Source organism: Nomascus leucogenys, chromosome 18 (genome assembly GCF_006542625.1).
Source record: "Nomascus leucogenys isolate Asia chromosome 18, Asia_NLE_v1, whole genome shotgun sequence".
NCBI classification, from domain to species: Eukaryota; Metazoa; Chordata; class Mammalia; order Primates; family Hylobatidae; genus Nomascus; species Nomascus leucogenys.
Window position 1 is genome coordinate 53,525,559 of NC_044398.1, and position 14,882 is coordinate 53,540,440.

Sequence of the window (14,882 nt, forward strand, 5' to 3'; positions counted from 1 at the left end):
ACATTTGTTAATTTTTAATTTTATTGTCATATCTTTAATTTTTTGTCCTATCTCTAGCAATAAAGAAATGGGATGTTATGGTTTTCAATATTTATTAATTTTAATTTTATTGTCATATCTTGTAGCTAATATAATTTTTTCAGATTTCAACGTATTTGCAGTCTCTGAAACAGATCTCATCGGCCTTGAACCCTGAATTAGGGTGGGTGATCCATAAAATGTCACCTCCTATGTCATCTTTTCTAATTGACCAGCAAAATGACATCTTTTTCTTTCTTTTTTCTTTTTTCTTGTTTTTGATTTGTTTTGTTTTGTTTTGTGTTGTTTTGTTTTTTTGAGACAGAGTCTTACTGTCACCCAGGCTGGAGTTCAGTGGCATTATTTCAGCTCACTGCAGCCTCCACCTCCTGGGTTTAAGCGATTCTCGTACCTCAGTCTCCTGAGTAGCTGGGATTACAGGTGTGCACCACTGCGCCCAGCTAATTTTTGTATTTTTAGTAGAGATGGGGTTTCGCCATGTTGGTCAGGCTGGTCTCGAACTCCTGGCCTCAAGCAATTCTCCTGCCTTGGCCTCCCAAAGTGCTGGAATTACAGGCATGAGCCATGGTGCCCAGCCTTTCTTTTGTATTTTGAACCCTATGATCTATCTCTGAATATTTATTGGGTGTTTTTTATGGAAAGTCCTGTACTCAAGGAAACTGAGTCTAGTAAGAGGGAACATATGTCTGATGATGATTACCAGAAACAGGTGTAAAGAATTCAGCTGTGGGAAATCCAGAGAATTCAGAAAGCGACTATGGGAATTCAGAGAACAAAGAGATTATTTCTGTCTCCAGTTGTCAGAGACATCTGGATGAGACATTATTGTTTGAGCTAGGTCTTGAGGCAAGGGTAGAATTTTAACAGGGAGAGGGATGGAATGGGTTAACTCATGATATGCAAGATACATAAATTAAAAGATATTTTATCTAGGCTGGGTGCAGTGGTTTGCACCTATAATCCCAGCACTTTGGGAAGCCGAAGCAGGAGGAAAGCTTGAAGCCAGGAGTTCAAGACCAGCCTTGGCAACACAGTGAGACCTCATCCCTTAAAAAAAAGATATTTTTATCTTGTAAAATATCAGAAAAATACATGTATACGGCTGGGCACAGTGACTCATGCCTGTAATCTCAGTACTTTGGGAGGCTGAGGCTGATGGATCACTTGAGATCAGGCGTTCAAGACCAGCCTGGCCAACATGGTGAAATCCTGTCTCTACTAAAGAAAAAAAAAATTACCAGGGCGCGGTGCTGCACACCAGTACACCTGTAGTCCCAGCTACTTGGGAGGCTGAGCCAGGAAAATCACTTGAACCCAGAAGGTGGAGGTTGCAGTGAGCCGAGATTGCACTGCTACACTCCAGCCTGGGCGACAGAGTAAGACTCTGTCCCAAAAAAAATTAGTCAAGCGTGGGGGTGCATGCCTGTAATCTCAGCTACTCAGGAGGCTGAGGCAGGAGAATTGCATGAACCCGAGTGGCAGAGGTTGCAGCAAGCTGAGATCATGCCACTGCACTCCAGCCTGGGCGACAGAGCAAGACTCCATCTTAGAAAAAAAAGAAAGAAGAAAGAAAGAAAAGAAGAATAAAGAAAGAAAAAGAAAGAAAGAAAGAAAGAAAGAAAGAAAGAAAGAAAGAAAGAAAGAAAGAAAGATACATGTATATGAACCATCCAAGGATCTTGTTAAAATGCAGGTTCTGATGCAGTAGGTTTTGGCCGTGCCGTTTCTAACAAGCTCCCATGTGATGCTGATATGACTGGTCAGGCATTTCAGGTTGGTGGAACAACAGGAACAAAGGCAGAGGTGGGAAAGCATAAGAGGAGCTGCCATGTGGAGAGAAACAAGAACAGTGCAATCAACCAGAGTGTGGTCGCTAGATGGGGAAGCCGTGGGAATGAACTGCCATGGCAGATCAGATCCAAACTGCAGAATGTTTTGAATGTCAGGTTTCAAAATGTGAACTTTATACCACAAACAATAGGGAAGCACGGAAAACCATTGAGCAGGGGAATGACATGATCAGAATGTGTGTTAGTGACATTAATCTGGCCATGGTATGCAGGAGCCAGGGAGACCAGCGTGGAAGCTAACTCCAGCAGTCCAAGTGGGAAGTATTAAGGGCTTAAGTTAGAGAGATGCCTGCAAAGTTAGAAAGGAAAAAACAATTTTTTTATGTAGCCAATGGATGCTCAAAACTAAATTGGATAAATAAATGAATCAGTGAATAAAATAAAAGGCTTAGCAAAGAAAGAATGAACAGGACATAATGGTCAACAGGTGGCTTTACTTTTTTTTTTGAGACAGAGTTTCGCTCTTGTTGCCCAGGCTGGAGTGCAATGGCGCGATCTTGGCTCACTACAACCTCCGCCTCCCGGGTTCAAGCGATTCTCCTGCCTCAGCCTCCTGAGTAGCTGGGATTACAGGCATGCACCACAACGCCTGGCAAATTTTTGTATTTTTAGTAGAGACGGGGTTTCTCCATGTTGGTCAGGCTGGTCTGGAGTTCCTGACTTCAGGTGATCTGCCCACCTTGGTCTCCCAAAGTCCTGGGATTACAGGCATGAGCCACTGCGCCTGGCTGACTTTACTTTTTATATATGGGAGAATGATGACACCATTAACAGAAAACTGAGGAAGAGCTGCTTGTTTTTTGGCAAAACATAATAGCAATACTTACTGAATACTCACTGTGTGCTATTTATAGTTTTGAGTGCTTTTAATACGTTGTCTCATTTATTTATTTATTTCATTATTATTATTTTTTGAGACAGAGTTTTGCTCTTGTTGCCCAGGCTGGAGTGCAATGGCGCGATCTCTCCTCACTGCAGCCTTTGCCTCCCAGGCTCAAGCGATTCTCCTGTCTCAGCCTCCCAAGTAGATGGGACTACTTGGCGTACGCCACCACACCCAGCTAATTTTTTGTATTTTTAGTAGAGATGAGGTTTTGCCATGTTGGCCAGGCTGGTCTTGAACTCCTGGCCCTAGGTGATCTGCCCACTTTGGCCTCCCAAAGTGCTGGGATTACAGGCATGAGCCACCGGCCCCTTGTCTCATTTAATCTTTATCACAATCCTGTGAGAGTTACCATTTATTTGCTCCATCTTAAGAAAAGAAACTGAAAAACAGAGAGGTTAGGTAACCTGGGCAAGGTTACGCAGCTAGTAAGGGCTGGAGCCAACACTGGAAGCAGCGAGTGCAGGTCCAGAATGCAACTCTTAATTGCTGACCTAAGTCTCATAATGTATTAGATACATTTTGGGGTAGTTCCCTCACCCATTCTCCTTCTGGGGCAGGGGCCATCTGGATCCCATGTATCTAAGTATCTAGGTATCTAAGTAGCTAAGTATCTAAGTATCTAGGGGAGGAGACTTGTTAGGATAGGCCACCCACTGGCTGGCCTGACACCTGAAATCTAGTGCCCTGGTGGGAAAAGTGAATTGGGCCAGTCCATTTCCTCTTCTGAAAACCTGGAATGCGGAAACACTGATTTTGGAAGATAAGGGAAGAGAAAAGAAGCCGTTGTCCCTGCCCTGCCTGAGAACTTTTTTTTTTTCTTTTGTGCTTCTGTGATCAGTGGCCTTTCATTAAATCCTACTTTTCCCAAAATACCTTAGTCTCTGTTCTTTGTATCCAAATGATCCTGATTTCAGCTCAGTCATTTATTTCCTTATAAGAATTTATCCAGATTCTAGGCCGGACGCAGTGGCTCACACCCGCAATCTCAGCACCTTGGGGGGCCAAGGAAGGAGAATCACTTGAGGCCAGAAGTTCAAGACCAGCCTGGACAACATAGCAAGACCTCATCTCTTAAAAATAAATAAAATAGCCAGGTATGGTGGCGTTCCTGTGGTTTCAGCTACTCAGAAGGCTGAGGCGGAGGGATCACTTGAGCCCTCCAGGAATTCAAGGCTGCAGTGAGCCATGATTATGCCACTGCACTCCAGCCTGGGTGATAGAGTAAGGCCCTGTCTCTTAAAAAAATTTTTATCCAGATTCATTGAAAGATGAATAAAATACTTAGGTATTGCTAGATAAACACTAACCCTCCAGTTTCTCCTCTGTCTGCTAAAAAATATGTACACGTTTGTGAAGTAATGTGCATTTACAGCATTCACAAGTGAAAGCTTGGAAGTCAAACTTCAGCCTACACTAGCAAGAGAGAATGTTTGGGTGAAAAATGTATTTCTGGCAAAGACTGCCCACCGTCCTCCATCTGCAGGTTCTTCTTTCTTTCAAAAAAGCCATTCTCCCTGCTGTAACAGGATTAACGGCAGAGATATGGGTGAAAGTCTTGCATTGAGAGCTGTAGGCAACTCAATGTGAGACACACACATGCCTTACCAAACAACAGGCTTTTTTTTTTGTTTGTTTGAGACAGGGTCTCACTTTGTCACCCAGGTTGGTTGGAGTACAGTGGCAAGATCATGACTCCCTGTCCCCTCAAACTGCTGGGCTCAAGTGATCTTCCTGCCTTAGCCTCCCAAGTAGCTGGGACTACAAGCATGTACCATCATACCTAGATTAAAAAAAAAAATTTTTTGTAGAGGTGGGGTCTTGCTATGTTGCCCAGGCTAATCTGGAACTCCTGAGCTCAAGTGATCCTCCCTCCTTGGCCTCGCAAAGTATTGGGATTATAGGTGTGAGTGACCACACCGGGGCAAACAACAGGCAGTTTTCACTCTATTCTGAAAGAGAAACCTCCTCAACTTTTGTGCTATTAAGAGTGAAGACAGCTAAAGCCAAAGAAGAATGCTGGATGGAAGGATGATGTGGCTGCAATGCCGATCACCCCACTGATGGCCAGGGTCGATTCTGCCCATCTGGGGAGCATCCTATCCATGTCACTGCTGCACACGCCTCCTTCCTTAAACGGCTCACTGGTGGAGCAGGCTGCCTTCCCAGACAGAGGAGCACATTTCTTCAGTTCAGGGTGCATAAGTGTCTGTGCCTCTTGCTAGAACGTTCTAGTAAACTCTAGAGGCAATGGTGTGGAAGAGCGTAGTAAGGAAAGCTTCCAAGATTCCAGACAGAACCAAAGGAGATGCAGGAGCAGCCTGCCTGTCAAAAAGATAATTTATGTTCACTCACTACTTAAAACTTGAGCTCTGAGAAATTGGCAAGACAGAGATTAAAGTTGTCTGTAATTAGCTGTTACTACTTTCTACAGAGTGTTTATTGAGACTGGAAAATCCTTTGGCCCTGTGGCCTCCTGGAAAACCTCAATTCAGTTTTCAAGCTTAACTCCAATGTCATTTCCCTCAGAGAATCTTCTCTGACCTTCTCAGGCACTTGTTTTTCTTCCCTGGAGCTCCCACTCAGCCTGGCACATGGTTTAGTAGAACAATTTTCATACTTCCATGATGATTGAACATAGAGATGTGTTTCTGGATCCCTCAAGTTCTGGCACTGTGTTTTACTTTTGTGCCCAGTGCTTGGGAAAGGAGGGAGGAGAGATGACTTAAATTGTAGTTCATAGCTCACTGGACTGCAAAGGTCTCTGTCCAAACCTGAGGACGAGAACTGTGAATCAGAGCAAGGTTCTGGAGTATGAGCTGCAGGCAGTAGAGGAATGGGTGTGTTCTCTGCTGTAGGAAGAAAGCTGCAAACAAGAACAGATGCTCCTCCACTCACGATGGGGTTACATCCCAATAAACCCATTGTGAGTGGAAAGCATCGCAAGTTGAAAATACATCAAATAGAACTAACCTACTGAAACCATAGCTTAGCCTAGCCTACCTTAAACATGCTCAGAGCACTTATGTTTGTCCGCAGTTGGACAAAATCATCTAACGCAAAGCTGATCTATATGAAAGTGTTAAATATCTTATGTAATTTATTGAATACTGTACGGAAAATGAACAACAGAATGGCTGTATGAATACTTGAAGTACTGTTTCTACTGAATTCATATTGCTTTTGCACCATCATAAAGTCAAAAAATAATTAGTTGAAAAATTATAAGTAAGGACTGTCTACATTTGGTGCCAAAAGAGTAGAAGGTGGCAGAAATAGAAATAGAAATAGTACTTACCAAAATTCACATTCTCTTCTTCCTGGGCACAGAGTCATATCACATTTCCCAGCCTACCTGGCAATGAGGTATGGCCGTGGGACTGACTCCTGCCAATAGGATATGGTGGAAGTCCCACGAGGATCTCACATGGGGATCCTCCAGGGATTTCCGTCTTCTGCTGGCTGGATGCCAGTGTCTAGAGAGACCAAAATCAGAGCTGCTCCCCATCACTTTCGCCACCCAACAGGGAGCACAGGTTTGAAGTCTTTAGCAAGTAGGAAATAACCCTGTGCTGTGTGGGGGGTTAATTGTTACAGCAGCTGGCAATCCCTAGCTCATGCAGAGCGTCCGGCTGTTTTTCACCTGAGGCAGTGGTAGCCCAGACTCATCTCTTACCTGAAGCATTCTTGGAGTTCTTCAAGTTATAATGAGAGAGAAGACCCTTGAAGAGGAGAAAAAAATTACTCAACTGGAGAGATGAGGTTTTAGAAAAGCTTGATTTGACTATTAAGAGATATTTGATGGCCAGGCACAATGGCTCATGCCTGTAATCCCAGCATTTTGGGAGGCTGAGGTGGATAGATCACTTAAGGTCAGGAGTTCGAGACCAGCCTGGCCAACATAGTGAAACCCCATCTCTACTAAAAATACAAAAATTAGCTGGGCGTAGTGGTGTGCGCCTGTTATCCCGGCTACTCGGGAGACTGAGGCAGGAGAATCGCTTGAACCCGGGAAGCGGAGGTTGCAGTGAGCCAAGACTGTGCCACTGCCCTACAGCCTGGGTGACAGAGCGAGAGACTCTGCCTCAAAAAAAACAAAACAAAACAAAAAACCAAAAAACGAGATATTTGACTTCATCTTGTACTTGAAGCTGGTGAAATGGGATGTAGCTCAGTTAACATGAGCCTTATGGTTAATATTAAACATTTTATTTCTTCATTTCCTCCACTGACTCATTGTTTTAATATTAGAGGTTACTTAATAACGTAAGAAAATATTCAAAACAAGCTGTTAAGCGAAAAAGGCTACTAGAAAATAGTAGAGTCAGCATAATCTCATTTTTAAAAAGCAAGCCAAGAACCTAAAAATATATTCACATACACATTGACCTAGGAAGGTGACATCAAACTATTAAGTGGTCATTTGTAAGTAGTAATAATAAGTGTGATTTTTTATTTGTCTTTATTCTATTCAATGTTTTTCAGCCTCTTCCCAGTAGACATGCATCACTTAGAGATTAACAACAGCAAAAGCAATAGAAGTTATTTTTAAGGAAAATGTAGGGAAAAATGTTGTCCTGCAATTAAAAAAAAAAGATCCAGTCTCTTAATTCATTATTACTGGGAGTTCTCGGTCAAATGCCTATCCCAAGCAAAGACTTAGGGATCCACTAGTACTTCAATAATCCTAAAGTGGCAAGCAACAATCCTTGTTTCTGTTGAATGAGCAATCTTGTTTCATTTTTTTTTTTTTTGAGACGGAGTCTTGCTCTGTCGCCCAGGCTGGAGTGCAGTGGCGCTATCTCGGCTCACCGCAAGTTCCGCCTCCCGGGTTCACACCATTCTCATGCCTCAGCCTCCCGAGTAGCTGGGACTACAGGCGCCCGCCACCACGCCCGGCTAATTTTTGTATTTTTAGTAGAGATGGGGTTTCACTGTGGTCTCGATCTCCTAACCTCGTGATCCGCCCACCTCGGCCTCCCAAAGTGCTGGGATTATAGGCGTGAGCCACCGCGCCTGGCCGCGATCTTGTTTCTTTTGCTTCTGTTGAATTATGCTGGGTGTTTTATCTAGAACTTGAAAAATAGGAAGATCAGGCTAGGCATAGTGGCTTATACCTGCAATCCCAGCACTTTAGGAGGCTGAGGTGGGGTGGGAGCATCATTTGAACCCAGGAGTTGGAGACCAGCCTGGGCAACATAGTGAAATGGAGACCTCATCTCTACAAAAAGTAAAAATAAATAAAAATTGGCTGCATGTGGTAGCACGTGCCTGTGGTTCCAGCTACTTGGTAGGCTGAGGTGGGAGGATCACTTGAGCCCAGGAGGTCGAGGCTGCAGTGAACAGTGAGCTGAGATCGTGCCACTGCACTCCAGCCTAGATGACAGAGTGAGACTCTGTCTCAAAAAAAAGCAAGCAAGCAAGCAAGAAAAGTAAGGTAGGGGCCTGGCATGCTGGCTCACACCTGTAATTCCAACACTTTGGGAGGCCTAGGAGTTCACTTGAGCTCAGGAGCTCAAGGCCAGCCTGGGCGACGTGGTGAAACCCCGTCTCTACCAAAAATACAAAAAAATAGCTGGGCGTGGTGGTACACACCAGTAGTCCCAACTATTTGGGAGGCCGAATTGGTAGAATTGCTTGAGCCTGGGAGGTGAGATCGTGCCACTGCGCTCCAGCCTGGATGACAGAGTGAGACCCCATCTCAAGGAAAAAAAAAAAGTTAAGAGAAAGTAGGAAGATCTCACAGAGAGTTTTGCATTGTTAAAGTCTGTTAAAGACTTTATTGCTTTCCAATAAGCATGTCTCTACACTCTTATTAAATTTGGGAAATATATCCGTTTTCTTGGCTAAACTCAGGCAAATCTAGCTGTGGGAGTATTCCAGTGCTGTCAGCATCAGAACAGTTCTTTTCTTCTGCTTTGATTTACTTGTTTATTTATTTAAGAGACAGAGTCTTGCTCTGTCACCCAGGCTGGACTGCAGTGGCACGATCATAGCTAGCAGCCTCCAACTCCTGGGCTCAAGTGATCCTCCCACTTCAGCCTCCAGAGTAGATGGGACTACAGACATGTGCTACCATGCCCAGCTAATTTTGTTTTTTAAGAAACAGAGTCTCACTATGTTGCCCAGTCTCGTCTGTCCTGGGCTCAAGTGATCCTCCCGCCTCAGCCTCCCAAAGTGCTGAGATTACCTGCACGAACCACCATATTTGGTCTTTCTTGTGCTTTTATTATCACATTCTAGCTAAGCGTGTGATAAGTCTTCATTTCATGAGATGAACAGAATTCCACCAGCAGGTTAAAAATACTTCACATTCTAAGGAAATGGAAAGCTGACCACAGCGAGGGTTTCAGGAACATCAGGCACCACTCAGGCAACCGAGATTTCAGCACCCCTCCCGCCTCCTCTTTTGGCTATCTCTGGTCATCCTGTAACATAAATGTTCTTTTTACTGGAACAGAATAAATGTAGTCTTTATATTAGGGAAATCCTCATGTTTGGAAAACTTCACAGCTTGTTGTTTGAACGCTAAACACAAATCAAGGAAAAGGCAATGGAATCAGAGTTAACATTTGTATACCAGACTTCATTGCTCTCTAAATTCTAAGCATTTACTACGAAAAGATCTGGATGGAGATGATATAGACATGAGAAATATAAATAAATGTTTGGAGGAAGTGTGGATTATTGGAAAGGATGTAGACTTTGGAGCTTGACAGACACAGGGTCAAGCTCCAGCTCTGTCACTTACAAGTGGCACGACCTGAAGCTAGTTTTTAACTTCTCCAAATCTGTTCTTTCAGTGGGAATATGAGGATTATAGCACCTATTTGGAGTGTTGTTGGGAGAATTAAGGAATAAAAGGTATGAAAAGCACTGCACACAGTACCTGGTACACAGTGGATGCCCATTTATTGTGTCGACTTGGGTGCTAAGTCAAAAGAAAACCAGATTGGAGTGAAAATTGGAAAATGCTGAGAGAAAAAGATCTTTTTTTTTTTGAGATCGAATCTCATTCTGTTGCCCAGGCCAGAGCACAGTGGTGCGATCTCTGCTTACTGCAGCCTCTGCCTCTTGGGTTCAGGTGATTCTCCTGCCTCAGCCTCCCGAGTAGCTGGGATTACAGGCATGTGCCACCACGCCCAGCTAATTTCTGTATTTTTAGTAGAGATGGGGTTTTGTCATGTTGCTCAGGCTGGCCTTGAACTCCTGAGCTCAAGCAATCCGCCCACCTCAGCTTCCCAAGGTGCTGGGATTACAGGTGTGAGCCACTGTGCCTGGCTGAAAATTAAAAAAAAAAAAAAATTAGCTGTGCATAGTGGCACATGCCTGTAGTCCCAGCTATTTGGGAAGCTGAGGCAGAAGAATCACTTGAGCCAAGGAGTTTGAGGCTGCAATGAGCTATGATCGTGTTCAGCCTGGGCAATGGAATGAGACCGTCTCTGTACAAAAAAATTTAAAAAGTCTTTATATAAGGTATTTATGCTTGTAATGAGTTACAAATACATATCCTTGCATGTGGTAAAAAGTGAACATGCTTCTCTTTACTTCTTCTCTATCAATCTCTCTCTCCAGGAGAAACCACTTCTTCTGTTTATTTATTTTATTTTATTTATTTATTTATTTTTTAGGAACTGATGTTTATTTTCCATCAACCTTGTTTCCATGTTGCTTAAGAGCCGGTACAAGAACAGCTTAAGACCATTCAGTGGTTGCTCCTACCCATTCAGTGGCCTGAGCAGTGAGAGCTGCAGACCAGTCTTCCATGGCAGGCTGAGCGCTCCAGTCTTCAGTAGGGAACGGCTGAATAGGCACAGAGGGCAACCGCATGCCGTCAGACCAGTCTCCAACCTCAGGCTGAGTAGCAGTCGACTCAGGAGCTGTAGCAGTCTGTTCACCCTGAAATTCCTCCTTGGTCACAGGCTTTTCAGCAGCAGCCTGCTCTTCTTTTTCAGTCTCTTCAGGATCCCTGTAGAAGTAGAGATCAGGCATGACCTCCCGCGGGTGTTCATGGGAAATGGTACCATGCATGTGCAGAACTTCCCAGGGCAGCATCCACATCAAACCCACTGAGTGAGCTTCCGTGTTGTTGCATAGGATGGCAATATTCACACAGTGCAGAGGAGAATCTGTGTGACACAGATCAATGGTGGGAAAGTTAACATAAGATGCCTCTGTGAGAGGCTGTTGGTCAACCCTGCGGTCAGTAACCACAAGAAGCTGTGGCTCCTGGAAGGCTCCCTGGATCTGGTTAGTAAAGGTTCCAGGAGTGAAGTGGCCAGCAATTGCTGTGGCTCCAGTGGCAGCAGCAAACTTCAGCACGGCCCTCTGGCCGATATTCCTGGAGGTTATGACACTGACATCAGCAGGGTTTTCAATGGCAACAATGGCATGAGCTGCAGCAGAAGCTTCTCCCAGGTCCTTTCAGATTTAGGATGTAGATGCCATCACTTTTCCTTTCGTACATGTACAGTTCCATCTGGAAGTCAAGGTTGGTGCCACCTAAGTGGGTGTCTGCTGCAGAACTTAAGGACATCCTCCTCCTTCATTTGCAGGACATCCAGGGCTCCGGACATTGAGAAAATTTCCCTTTAAGTTACGATGGGAATCCAGAACAATGAACGCCGTATGGACCCGTCTGTGAGTAGCATGGAAAGCAGAAATCACTTATTTATTTTTTTTAAAGAGTCTCACCTTGTCGCCCAGGCTGGAGTGGAGTGATGGATCTTGGCTCACTGCAACTTCCACCTCCCGGATTCAAGCAATTCTCCTGCCTTGGCCTCCCGAGTAGCTGGGATTACAGGCACTTGCCATCAAACCCGGCTAATTTTTGTATTTTTAGTAGAGACGGAGTCTCACCATGTTGGGCAGGCTGGTCTCGAACTCCTGACCGTCAAATGATCCACCCGCCTTGGCCTCCCAAAGTGTTGGGATTACAGACGTGAGCCATCACGCCCAGCTGGAAACCAGTTCTAATAATGTAACAGGTTATATATTGACAGATAGACAGTTTTTATGAGGTTATACTATCTACATTTTTTTCTTTTTATTGAGATGGAGTCTCACTCTGTCACCCTGGCTGGAGTGCAGTGACATGATTTCAGCTCACTGCAAACTCTGCCTCCCGAGTTCAAGTGATTCTTGTGCCTTAGCCTCCAGAGTAGCTGGGATTACAGGCGCATACCACCATGCCCAGCTAATTTTTCTATTTTTAATAGAGATGGGGTTTCACTATGTTGGCCAGGCTGGTCTCCAACTCCTGACCTGAAGTGATCTGCCCATCTCAGCCTCCCAAAGTGCTGGGATTACAGGAATGAGCCACTATGCCCGGCCTATCTACATATATTTTTAAAACTGCTTTTTAAATCTTAACATTATACTATGGACATCTTTTCACATAGTAAATACAAATTTTCCTCATGTTTCCAACAGTACAGTAAGAGGCGCAGTACAACCTAGGAATTAAGAGAATGGACTACTTAAAAAAAAAAAACAAAACTTATAGGCCGGGCATTGTGGCTCACGCCTGTAATCCCAGCACTTTGGGAGGCCAAGACGGGTGGATCACCTGAGGTCAGGAGTTTGAGGCCAGCCTGGCCAACATGGTGAAACCCCGTCTCCACTAAAAATAAAAATAAAAAAATAAATTAGCTGGGCGTGGTGGCAGGCGCCTGTAATCCCAGTTACTCTGGAGGCTGAGGTGGGAAAATCGCTTGAACCTGGAAGGCGGAGGTTGCAGTTAGCTGAGATCGTGCCATTACACTCCAGCCTGGGGGACAAAAGCAAGACTTTGTCTCAAAAAAAAAGAGCATGGACTACTTGGGTTGGATACTAACTTGTGCCCCTTAGGTTGTGTGTGAACTTGGACAAATGACTTCCCCTCTCTGCGTCTTAATTTCTCCATGTGTAAAATGTGTTCTGATAAAATGCTTGTAGTAGCATATGAAAAATGCTCAACATCAGTAATCCTCAAAGAAATGCAAACTAAAATCACAGTGAGATATCATCTTATACCAGTCAGATTGGCTAACATTAAAAAGTAAGAAGATAACAGATGTTGTTGAGGATATAAAGAAAAAGGAATGCGTATACACCGTTGGTGGGAATGTAAATTAGTACGACTTTTATGGAAAACAGTATGGAGATTTCTCAAATAACTAAAAATAGAACTATCATTTGATCCAGCAACCCCATTACTGGGTATCTACCCAAAGAAAAGAAATCATTATATCCAAAAGATACCTGCATTCGTATGTTTATCACAGCACTATTCAAAATAGCAAAGATATGGAATCAACCTAAGTATCCACCAATGGCTGATTGGATAAAGAAAATGTGGCATATATATACAATGTAATACTATTCAGTCATAAAAAAGAATAAAATGTTTTTTGCAGCAACATGGATGGAACTGGAGGCCATTATTTTAAGGGAAACAACTCAGAAAGTCAAATACCCCATGTTCTCACCTATAAGTGGGAGCTAAGTCATGTGTACACATCGACATAGAGTGTGCAATGGTAAACATTGGGTACTGGGAAAAGTGGGAGGGTGGGTGATGAGAAATTACTTGAGTCCAATCCATACTCTTTAGGTGATGAATGCACTAAAAGCCCAGACCTCACCACTATGTAATATATCCATGTAATAAAACTACACTTGTACCCCTGAAATTTATACAAATAGGCCGGGTGCAGTGGCGCATGCCTATAATCCCAGCATTTTGGGAGGCTGAGGTGGGCCGATCACCTGAGGTCAGGAGTTCGAGACCAGCCTGGCCAACATGGTGAAACCCTGTCTCTGCTAAAAAATACAAACATTTTTTGTGCACCAGGCATGGTGGTGCATGCCTGTGGTCCCAGCTACTGGGGAGGCTGAGGTAGGAGAATCGCTTGAACCTGGGAGGTGAACGTTGCAGGTGAGCCGAGATCACGCCACTGCACTCCAGTCTGGGCGACAGAGCAAGACTCTGTCTCAAAAAAAAAAAAAAAAAAAAAAAGGAGTGTACAAATAAAAGAAAAGGAAAAAAAATGCTTGTTGTGGGGATGAAATAATTAATGCAGATAAAGCCTCTAGAATAGTACTAGGGCATATAACAAGCCATAACGACTCTGTCTATCCTTAGTGAAGTTTTAAGTACTTTTTAAACTTTATTACAAACAATGCTACAATGAAGGTTTTATCACATCTTTTTGAACACTTTTACTAGTGTTTTTACAGGAGAGAAGTCAGAATGAGGGATCATGTAGGATGTTCACACAAAATTAGAATGGACATTGCCTAATTGCCTTCCAAAGTTGTACCCATTTACCCTCCAGCCAAGAGAGTACAAAATGGTTCCTATTCCCAGACTTTTGCCCAAACTGGATTTTATCATTTTGAAAAAATTGTGCCCATCTAATAACAACTGATCTTTGACACATTGAATTACAGTATAAAGAGGGCTTTACCCAAATGGCCCACAAGGCTACCTAACTGGGCAGAGGCCATACATTACATATTTTAAAATTTCAATAGAAAATTCTTTATTCAACATTGAGGCTTATAAAATTCTTATCTTTTCCTCCATAATGCTCCTATGTATCTTTATTCTGAACTGAGGGTATATGAAAATAAATTTTCCTTTCCTTGATTTCCTTCCTTTTAAATTCTACAGACGCTGTGAAATACTTAAGTGCTCAGAAGAAGTCATGTTCTGGTTGCTGCAAGCATGTGATGCCCTGTCATTAAAATAAGAATTAGATTGTTATCCTCCACCTTCCTCTGTGCATATATATACATATATATGTATATATATGTGTGTGAGTGTGTATATATATATATATAAATTTTTTTTTTTTTTTTGAGACAGTCTCACTCTGTCGTCCAGGCTGGAGTGCAGTGGGGCGACCATGGCTCACTGCAGCCTCAATCTCCTGGACTCAAGTGATCCTCCCACCTCAGCCCCCAAGTATCTGGGATTACAGGCACATGCCACCACACCTGGGGTAATAATTTAAAATATATATATATATTTTTGTGTTTTTGTTTTTGTTTTAGAGACTGGGTCTTGCTATGTTGCTCAGGCTGGTCTCGAACTCCTCTGTGCAAGGGATCCTCCCACCTCAGCC

The 14,882-nt window shown here is 43.5% G+C and overlaps 1 long non-coding RNA gene across 1 annotated transcript in view; it reads left to right on the forward strand.

The window, feature by feature from the left end:
* Positions 1–14,526, forward strand: part of LOC115831220 — a 69,239-nt gene extending 54,713 nt beyond the window's left edge. Inside the window, exons 2-3 of the long non-coding RNA XR_004026743.1 lie at positions 11,328–11,412; positions 14,429–14,526. This is a non-coding gene — a long non-coding RNA (uncharacterized LOC115831220). The remainder of the gene's footprint in view (positions 1–11,327; positions 11,413–14,428) is intronic.
* The last annotated feature ends 356 nt before the right edge of the window (positions 14,527–14,882 follow it).